Source organism: Canis aureus, chromosome 23, assembly GCF_053574225.1.
Source record: "Canis aureus isolate CA01 chromosome 23, VMU_Caureus_v.1.0, whole genome shotgun sequence".
In the NCBI taxonomy this organism is placed as follows: Eukaryota; Metazoa; Chordata; class Mammalia; order Carnivora; family Canidae; genus Canis; species Canis aureus.
Window position 1 is genome coordinate 4,290,208 of NC_135633.1, and position 11,780 is coordinate 4,301,987.

Genomic DNA, 11,780 nt, shown 5'->3' on the forward strand with positions numbered 1-11,780 from the left:
AAAAAAAATAAAAATACATAAAAATAAAAAAATAATAAAAATTAAAAAATTAAAATTAAAATAAAAAAAAAAGAAATGGGCAGAAGGCATGAATAGACAGTTTTCCAAAGAAGATTTCCTATGGCTCACAGATGCATGAAAAGATGCACAATATCACTCCTCATCAGGGAAATTACAAATCAAACCACACTGAGATACTAGCTGATACCTGTCAGAATAGATAAAATGAACAATACAAGAAATAACAGGTGTTGTAGAGGATGTGGGGGGAAGGGGAACCCTTTTGCACTGTTGGTGGGAATGTGAACTGGTACAACAAATGTGGAAAACTGTGTGGAGTTTCCTCAAAAAGTTAAAAGTAGAATTACCTTATAATCTAACAATTGCACTACTGGGTATTTACCAAAGGATAGAGAAATACAGATTTGAAGGGGTACATGGGCCCTGATGTTTGTAGCAGCTTTATGAACAATGACCAAACTATGGAAAGAGCCCAAATATCCATTGACTGATGGATGGATAAAGAAGAAGTGGTATATATACACAACGGGATATTCCCCAGTCATCAAAAAGAAAGAAATCTTGCCACTTATAATGACGTGGATGGAGTTAGAGTGTATGATGCTAAGCAAAATAAGTCAGAGAAAGACAAATACCATATGATTTCACTCATTTGTGTAATTTAAGAAACACAACAGATGAACGTATGGGAGAGGGGATAAAAGAGAGTGAGAGAAACAAACCATGAGAAACACTTAGTGATAGAGAACAAACTGAGAGGTGATGAAGGATGATGGGTGGGGGATGGACTAGATGGAAGATGGGGGTTAGAGAGGGCACTTGTTATGATTGATGATCCTGGGGTGTTGTGTGTAAGGGATGAACCACTGAATTCTACTGCTGAAACCAATATTGAAGTGTGTGTTAACTAACTGGAGTTTAAATACAAATTTAGGAAAAAAAAAGTTTATAACTTATCATTACATTACATTCAGTGATTTTGTATTGTCACTTCTGTTTCATGGATGATGAGTCAAAACTTGGAGTAAATTTGCAGAGTATCACAGACCCAGGGATGAGGCAGGAGAAAACAGGATGTGAATACACCCTGTCAGACTCCAAGGTCTCTACTCTTACACATGTTGCTTGGCACTAGGTTCGTTATACTAATGTTCATAGCAGAAAAGTCATTTGAAAACAGATAACAGAGCAGCCTGGGTGCCTCAGTGGTTTAGCGCCACCGTTGGCCCAGGGTGTGATCCTGGAGACCCAGGATTGAGTCCCACGTTGGACTCCCTGCGTGGAGCCTGTTTCTCCCTCTGCCTGTGTCTCTGCCTCTCTCTCTCTCTCTCATGAATAAATAAGTAAAATCTTTAAAAAATAAAAAAAAAAAAAGGAAAAGAGATAACAGGCTCCAACATCATTTGCAAGGGCTTAATGTGTGACAGGGTCTACAGCAGTGAGGGGACCTCATTAAAGTAGCTTGCAAATGCCTTACAGCAGAGCAGAAAGTCAGGATCAGCCAAAGCTCAGAGAACACTCTTAGCTTCTCTCTACTGCATACAATATTATTTGTGTAGGTCAGAATAGAAACCACCCCCTGCCTTTAAGAGAAGGTGCTTGAGGACTCAAGGACGTGGTGAATTACAGGTAAATTTAGTCTTACAATGCATTCTGCTCAGAATTTTGAGGTGTTTATATTTTAACTTACTAAGCTTATGTCGAATCAATCTTAAAAATTAATGGGTATCGTTTTTTGACATTATGATTATGATTCTTTGATACCTCTCATTGGAAGACACACTTCGTTGCATCCCTTCTGCTTATCTATCCTAATGCTCAGTCTCTTGTGAACAAGTGTGCTTCCTCGTGCATTGTATTCTTCAGGATTTGCAAGCAAAGTAAGAAGCTGGACAAGTACTCAGCAGATGTGAGAAATGCTGAGGGGAAGATTTGAATTTTGAAGTGAGCGTGTGTGGTCACATGGAGATGTTCAGTGTTTTGTCTTCAAGGTCAAAAGCCTTCTCCCCTAAATACATCTTTCACTGAGAAAATAGAGGCCAGTGGCATCTCCGTTTCTTATTTGATCTTTATATAAAAAGTTATAGCATCTTCCTGGTCAGCTTGTCTCTCTTCTCAAAGGCTGATGGGTCTTTTCTTTGATTGTCTAGCTGCTCTACTTGGGTTCAAGGCCACATTCCTTGTTGCCTCCTATGGGAATTTGCACTAATTATTACCTCTCACATAGGATTCAATGTCTCCTTCTTCTGTTTCCTTTCTCTGTAATTAAAAATCTGTTCAACCTTTGGCAAAAAAAAAAAAAAAAAATGAAGCCTCCCAAGATCTGTCTCCCTTTGTCTTCACTACCAAATTTTTAGAAGGATTTTCTTAAATTTACTCCACATCTTCACAAATTCCTGCTCATATTATCATGTGTTTCTCAAATCCTTCTCCTTTGTCCTTTTTAGCTACCACTGTCCCCTTCTTGTTCCCCCAGAATATGGCAGTCGTCCCCACCACCAGCTTCTTGCTCTCTGATCCTTTCTTCTGTGTGACTATGTGACTATTTTTCTAAAACTTTAATCTCGTCAGTGTTTCCCTTGCTTAAGTTCATTTATTGACTTTCTAGTGGCTTCCTGGTATGGCCTAAATAATAGGTTGATAAATTATCCCTGGAGAGGAAAAAAATAAATCACATCGAATATTCTTCCCACATGCCATAAAGAAAATTTTATAGTTGGCATTTTACGCTTAGTGATTGTTATGGGATAAAAAGAAACAGAAGGAAAGTGGCTCAGTAATTTCCATCTCCAAAGCAAAACGTGCCCTAAGGCTTGATAAGACTAGGTTTGGTTCATTATCAGGAGACCATATGGGTGGTCTTTCTAACTTATGCCTAGGTAATTGATAAACAAAAATTTATTTTTATGGTTGCTTGGTACCAGCTACTTTAGGACCATCCAGGAAGCTATTACGACTGAGAGGGGTACCCTAACAATTATAATGCCAATATATTAAAAGGAATTGAACAATATATTAAATTAATATTGTAATTTTTATATATATATAATGATACATTCAAAGGAATTCTATGACAGTCATAGGAATTGGACAGTGAAAGTCATTCTAAATATGACTTATTGGAATTATATAGAATAAATCTCCACTAAATGGTAGACTCTAGTAGGAGAGGAATGATTAGCTAATTGCAAGCAACTGGTCAGAAAGGAAGCTATTGAAGACCGATAACCAGTATCTGGGAGAGCTGAGAAGTTACCTGATCTAGAGGCAGGAGAGTGGTAAGAATAAACAGGCTTCTTCTTAGAGTCTCCTTAATTTCCCAGGTTTCACAACCATGGCTGTAAATTAAAATACCTAGGGGCTTTTAAAATCTCATTTCCCAGAATGCACTCCAGTCCAATTAAATCAACATCTCTGGAGATGGGACTTTGGCATGAGAATATTTACAGCTCCATGATGATTAACATGCATGGCACAGGTTGAAAACCACTGATCTATTATGACTCCAGGTGTTTCTATTGAGAATTCCTGGAAAATTCTCTGCAACAGATTTTTGGCAAAGGAGAGAGAAATACAAAAACTCTTTGCTCTAATTATGCAGATGCCAAGCAAAATGTAATTTGCATTTGGGTGTCTTCAAGCTCCTGGATAGGGCTTGATGCCCTAACACCACTTTACATTCCCTACAAATGTGAAAAATTGACAAATAGCTCATGTTCAGTGAAGCAGGCTTAACAGTCATGGCCTTTAAATTGTAAAGTTAAGAAAATGTAAGCTAGTGAGTTACATGGAATGTAGAAAACAGCCTAGGGTTTGGTGAGAGATGGAATTCTGGGTTCTAACAACTTTATCATTGATTTTTTTATCTGTACTTCTTGTCTGAAATGTTTTTATCCCCATCTTTTATTTCTGCTGCATTTTATAGCTGTTTACTTGCTGTTATAATCCCTAAAGTTAAATGTACTATGAGGGTTCTACTGTACTTTTAAGAAAGTCAGTCATGTAATTGGTTAGATATGTTCTCATATGAACAATAAAATAAGGTGAGAGCTTAATTTGGGAGGTGGGGGAGATTTTATCCTATCAAAGAAACTTCTTCATGTATTTTAATAATATTACTCAAGATCCCAGATATTACCATGATACTAATTTCATCCATCCATCCATCAGTTGTTTCCTTGGTGCCAGTTTGATCACATTCAGACTGTTTGACATAAGAACAGTGGATTTGGTAGCATTTTAACTCATTCCAGTTTCATCCCCTGCTCAGGGGTAGTTGTGAAAATAACAGTCTGCATTCTCAATGCTGGAGGAGAATAAAACAGGGCCTAGTTTGGAAGAGTTGTAATTAAGTGATTGAACAAATAAAGAAAGGAAAGAGACAAACCTCCTATGCAAAAATAGTTTCAAATAATTTGTGTAGATGCTCTTCCCTCAAAGAGGTGGAGTATATCTATTTCTTAAGTATAGGTTGTGCATAATGACTTCTTCCAAAAGGTACAGTATAGAAAAGAGAATAAGAAGTAATCTTGCTTTGTAGAAACCTGACATTAACCGCTTCAGCCACAATATCATGGTCAAAATCAAGAGTCATAAATCATGTAGATACTAAGAACCCTTGATAGGATGCAATGGAAATTGCACTTTTATCTCTGGGATCTTTTCTCCCCAAAACCCATAACCTCAGTTTTATCAAGAGAAAAATATCAGACACATTCCAATAAAGAGGTATCCTACACAATATCAGAGCAGTAATCTTCACAATTAAAAACAAGAGAAGTCTGAGAAATAGTTACAGCCAAGACCAGCCAAAGGACACACAAAGACTAAATGTATGGTAGCCTGGATAGGATCCAGGAATAGAAAAAGGTCATTAAGTAAATACTGAGGAAAAAATGAATGGAATATGGACTTTAGTTAATAAAAATCTGTCAATATTGGTTCATTAATTATATCCAATGTACCGTACTAATGGACTATGTTAAAATAGGGGAAACTGGGTGTGGAGTATATGAGAACTGTCTGTACTGTCTGCAATTTTTCTGCAAAAAAAAAAAATTGTTTTAAAAATAAAAAGTATTAGAAATATACTGAGAAAATAGTTGACATATGTATTTGCTTATTTTAAATTCATTGCTTAATCATTTAAAGATAAACCCCTCCAAAAAACTATAAATATTTTTATGTATGTGGTCTAGATATATTTCTCTGTATATGTGAAGACCCCTCTGATGAAAAACACATGGAAGTCATTCTTTATGTAGAACCCAATACTCATATATAAATCACAGTTGTATTGTTCCTGGTCATAATAGTCTCTTAGGCTGACAAAAATCTGTGGTTTTAGGGGAATTAAATCCATTGTATAATTAATTTTCCCTCTCATCTTTGGGCTAATTGTCTGAGATTTAGAGTCTAAGCTATAAATATATTCTTTTGTAACCCATTTATTGCTTCCCAAGTGATTTTGTAAAGTACTGCTTTATTTGTGTAAGCCTGGTTCATCTTTCCCTGTTTCGATAGTTCAGACTAAAAAATCACTAAAAATTATAGTTATGATGTCCAAATGTTGATATAACCATTCTTGCAGACGGTCATTAAACTATGTTTACTTTAGCTCTTCCTTATTGGGTTCAAGTTTACACTGATATTTTATTATCTAATACCCATAATCCAATACCCATAATGTAATTCTGAGTATACCACAGCCAGGTAGTTTATTACTCTACATTTTCAAAATGAAATATTCTTATAAGGCATAAAAGAAATTAAATATAAATTTTGATTTATTCTGGGAAATGTGTTTATTTGGATACTACAGGATGTATTAAGAAGTCCAGAAGTCTTTCTCTTTCATTCATTCACCCAACAACTCATTCATAAATCCATCTATACACTCACTCTTCCATTCTTCTTTACCTTTTCACTCAGTTATTCACCTATCAACCCATTATTCATGCATCCATATATCCACCCACTCACCCATCTACCAATTTCTGATTTGCATATTCATCCATTTGTCCACCTCTGTATTTGTCCACTCGTCCACCAATCCATCCATCCACTTTCCCACCTAATTTATATTGAAGCCAGTTGTAAGTTAGACATTAGGAAAGCACTTGAAGTATAAGAAATAATTCCATTGAGCTTATCTAGACAAGAGAGGAAAGATATCTGATTTCATTTAGTTAGAAAATTATGAATTTTTGGTAAATGATCAAATAGCATTTATTTATCTTTTATTTACCTAAATCAAGATTTCTTAAATAAATTATTTACTATTGTAGCTGCACACAGAAACTATTTCAAATGTTTGCAAAAAAAAATAAAGATGTAAATGTCCTAAAGCAGACTACCCAGTGGATTAGAGAGGGTATCGATGTTTTTAAATACCTGTGTATAGATTTTGGCACACGTCCAACCTTGAGTACAACTGGCTCAGAGCAAGCATATCATCTAATCATTCAATACAGCATTTCTCCTGGCACAGCTCGGTAGAACACTTACATATTTTAAACATTTTACCATCCAATGTAAACTCTATGTAATCCAAAGGGAGAGGAAAATTCAATATTAACATACTGTAAATATGTAGTAAATATACTTCTTAAAAATAAAAATACCAAATCCATTGACAATAATGAAGAGAAAAGAAATATGTTTGGAACTGACACATTTATCAAAAGAAAATAAGTGTTAGGTTTCAGAATAGATCTTTCTACTCATGATTTCATGAAGAAACTGTCCTTTGCACTTTCTAAGAGGGAGTGATATTGAGAAAACACTTCTGGACTCATTCTTCATTTCTTATCCAGGGTAGAGGTATATGTGTGAGGAGTAGGTTGCTAGAGTCTAAAAACACATTGATCTCTTTTATAAATCAAGGTTAAGGTATTGAAACACTGAGTGTCCTCATGGCTTCACTTTATACCCTCTTTTAGGACTTTCCTAAAAGAAGTTATTATTATTATTATTGTTGTTATTATTTACTCCTAACCTCTGTATGGTAAATGTACCTGCATAGGGACCCAGGGTATGCCTTCTAGAGACAATTCTGGAGCTTATATATCTTTCCTGTTTTGGAGATCCTCTGCATATAAGACATTTAATGTCCTTTGTAGTTAGCCTGGTACTGCCTTGCTGATTCATATCTATCATGCATGAATTCAAAGCATAGATTAGGAGTAAATTGGGGAGGTAATTAGAATGCCCAAATTTGGCTATAGTTTATAATCCCATACTCCAATTTACCGAAAAGCTAATATTAGATTTCTAAGTTCTAGAACTATTCCTAAACAATTTGTTTAGGTCATAAAAATGGAAAACAGTGGGATTAAATAGTATCTTTAGAGAAACTTTCAACTTCTCTGTGTACTACAAAATCTATGTATTTATGTGATTAATAATTCAGTATTTTTGAGATATAACATTATTCAATCTACCAGCAGAGTTATTTTTTTCACTTTTTTATTTTTTAAATTTTCACTTTTTAAACTCATTTCTTAATTTGACATCACACTGTACTTTAGAACAGGTCAGTTTGATAAACATTTGCTAAGTAAGATTGATACCTGTGTCATTCTGATACCTTCCCCTCACCCGCTGTATCTAGTTCAGGAACAACTGCTATATGTTCACCTCGTCCAGGTTACTCCCATCTCCCATCAGGAGAGACTGAGGAGCCTCTCAACAATTTAACCAGTATGTCTTTATCCATTTTCTATTGCCCACTGCAGGGGTGGGAGGAAGGTGTATATGTGTGTGTACTTTTATTTTCTCCGGTACTATTTTGATTGTGAGCTTTTAAAAAGCTATAATAATCTTTTGCCAACCTCTTCCTCTGCCTAAGTTTCCTCTGTTGTGCAGAAATTTTTTAATTCGATATAATCCACTTGTATATTTTTGCTTCTGTTGCCTTTACTTTTGATGTCAAGTCCAAAATATCATGACTGAGACCCACATCAAGAAACTTATTAACATCTATGCTTTCTTCCATGAGTTTTAGGGCTTCGGGTCTTATGTTCAAGTCCTTAATCAATTTTGAGTTGATTTTTGTGTGTGGTAGAAGATAGTGATCCAGTTTCATTCTTTTGTATGTGGCAGCCCAGTTTTCTCAATACCATTTATTGAAGTATTTCTAGGCTCTCTATTGATCCATATATCTATTCTTATGCTGATACCACACTGTGTTGATTACTATATCTTTATAATATACCTCATTTTTAAAAAAATTAAAAATATTATCCCATCAACTGTAATATCACCGTTTATGTATTTATTGGCCAATGAAGAAAAACAGGGTTGTTATAAGAATGGGCAATTATGTATAAGGTCATTATAAACATTTATGTGCAGAGTTCTCAGGGGATATAATTTTTTCAGTTCATTTGGATGAACACCAAGGAGTGTGATTCGTGGATTTTATGATAAGATTATGTTTAGGTTTGGGGGTTTTTTAAAAATATACTGTGGAAGGAGCCTCGGTGTCCAACGAAAGATGAATGGATAAAGAAGATGTGGTTTATGTATACAATGGAATATTACTCAGCTATTAGAAATGACAAATACCCACCATTTGCTTCAACGTGGATGGAACTGGAGGGTATTATGCTGAGTGAAGTAAGCCAGTCGGAGAAGGGCAAACATTATATGTTCTCATTCATTTGGGGAATATAAATAATAGTGAAAGGGAATATAAGGGAAGGGGGAAGAAATATGTGGGAAATATCAGAAAGGGAGACAGAACGTAAAGACTGCTAACTCTGGGAAACGAACTAGGGGTGTTGGAAGGGGAGGAGGGCGGGGGGTGGGAGTGAATGGGTGACGGGCACTGGGGGTTATTCTGTATGTTAGTAAATTGAACACCAATAAAAAAAAATAAAAAAATAAAATAAAATCTTAAAAAAAATATTTTATTTATTTATTCATGAGAGACACAGAGAGAAAGGTAGAGACACAGGCAGAGGGAGAAGCAGGTTTCCCGTGGGGAGCATAATGCAGAACTCGATCCCAGGACCCCGGGGTCACGACCTGAGACAAAGTCAGATGTTCAACCACTGAGCCACCCACGTGTCACAGATTATGTTTAGTTTTGTAAGAAAGTGCCAAATTGCCTTCCAAAGTGGGTGAGCTATTTCACATTCCCACCAGCAATGAATGAGGGTCTTTGTCGCTCCATATCCTTGCCAGTATTTGGTGTTCTGGATTTTGACCGCTGTAGTACAGGTGTTGGTATCTCATTGTTTTAATTTGCAACTCCCTAATGATGTATGGTGTGGAGCATCTGTTCATTTGCCGTACGTGCATCTTCTTCCATGAGGTGCCTGTTCAGATCTTTTGCCCATTTGTTAACCAGTCAATTCACTTTCAGTTGATGAGTTTTAAGAGTTCATTATGTATTTTGGATAAAAGGCCTTAATCAGATGTGTCTTGCAAATATTTACTCCCGGCTTGTGGCTTATATTCTCATTATCTTAACAATCTTTTGCGGAGCAAATGGTTGTTGGTTTTTTTGTTTGTTTTGTTTTCAATGAAGTCCAGCTTATTAATTATTTATTTCATGGATAATGCCCTTGATATTGTCTCTAAAAGTCATTATCAGGCTCAAGGTCATCCAGATTTTCCTCCATATTATCTTCTAGGAGTTTTACCATTTTGCGTTTTACATTTAAGTATATGATCCATGTCGAGTTGATTTTTGTGAAGAGGAAAAGCCTGTTTTTAAATTCACTGTTTTGTCTGAAAGGGCATTTCAAAATGGACAACAACTATGCACTGGTTACAGTACACTCCTCTGGGGGTATCTGTTTCTATGGGTTTTGTGATTTTCATTTTCTTTGCTCTGTTTTGGAACTTTGTAGAGATAGAAGTTTATTTGTGGAAAACCAGAAATAATATAAATAATGTTTTAATAGATCTACAAATAGATTCTGTGTGCTTGATGTTAAACTGACTCCCCTCCTCTACAGCAGAAGCCAATTTGGCATCTATTAAGAACATCCTTTTAGGTGTGTTGAGGGGTATGTGGAAGGTTAGAGTATAAAATCATCAAAATTAAATAGCACTATTTTAGTTTACCCAAAGCCTTCATTTATCCCCAGAAGCTTCCTGAGTACAAATGTCATTATTAGCTTTGTTAGTGCCATATACCCAGGTACTCAAAAAACATCTGTTGAATGAATTAATCTCTGCTTGAGCCCAGCTGTGCAGCTATAACATTATAGCACATATTCATTTTTTTCCCATTTTCCCATTTAAAATCCATGAATCATAATTATTTTCTTTGTTAGCAGAAGCAAGGAAAAAATAAACAACCTTTTTACTTATTGAATTCAAAATGAAAATGAAAGTGCTACTAGTGGTTTGGGAACACAGGGGGAAAATTGCAGACTCAACCATGCCATGAAATGTGACTTGTTATAAAGTTATAAAGAGGAATGCGTTCATAATCGATTGTGTGGGACGATACAGCAATTACAGGTTACTGTGCCAGAGTGATGTGGGCTTTAAGCATTTATCTTGAGATAATAAAAGACTGTGAGACACTACTCTCCATGGACTACGTTGTGAATGCCATTGGTCTCCCTTATATCTAAAATAGAGGTGTATAGGTCAAGCCTATCTCAGATTTACTTGTGAAGTATCATCAGGGAAAAATATTTTATGTTTCACCATGTTTGTCTTTGATAATATATAATAATCTAAATGCAATTTTGTTAAAATGCATTGGGAAAATCAGAAGTCAGCATTTGATTAGCATCTATGACGTTCCAGGCTTTGTGTGAAGTTAATTCCCAAACGGTTTTTATTTTGACCCTCACGTTATTCCTTTTTTTTTTTAATTTTTATTTATTTATGATAGTCACAGAGAGAGAAAGAGAGAGAGGCAGAGACACAGGCAGAGGGAGAAGCAGGCTCCATGCACCGGGAGCCTGATGTGGGATTCGATCCCGGGTCTCCAGGATCGCGCCCTGGGCCAAAGGCAGGCGCCAAACCGCTGCGCCACCCAGGGATCCCCCTCACGTTATTCCTATACAACAATTGTAATTTCCATTTAGTTGAAGAAATAGACACAGAGAGGTTAAGAAATCTATTCTGGGTCAGTATGGTAAAGGCAATTGGAAATTTAATCTTTCAGATCTGTCTCCAGACACCAGTCAAATGAAATTGTGTTAATAAATTGAATTTATTTTGTTGGTACCTACATCTATTACTTTTCTTTAATAAGGAGACTCATGTAAACCTGTTATCAGAATAATCAAATAAAATTGGAAACCTTATGTGTAAAAAGCTAAAGTCTTCCTTTTTGGTAGCCCAAGAACTAACAGAGTACGTGAGTTTTGAACTCTACTGAATGCATTCAAGAGGCTTTTTGCCTTTATAATATTTAATTAAACTAAACAAAAGAACTCTGCCTCAGCAAACTGGGTAGATTGTTCCCGTAAGATAAATAGAAGGGGGGTGGATGAAAGGTTCTGGAATAAACCTATAAACAATCCAGGGATTAGAAAATACACCCTAAACTGAAGAGTTGGACATATTGATTGAAAGAAAGATCATTGTTTTACATTCTGAAAAAGTGGTGAGAAAATTTCTTAAGAAATATGATATTTCTCTCAGAAAAATGGAAAGTAAACCATTGTTACAGGAGAAAGGCTTTTCACATTTTTTTGACTTAGAAGATTTTCTTGCATGTGTATAGTAGAATATTTTGCAAGATACATTTACAAGGACTCCTGGGGGACTAAGCAGTTGACTCT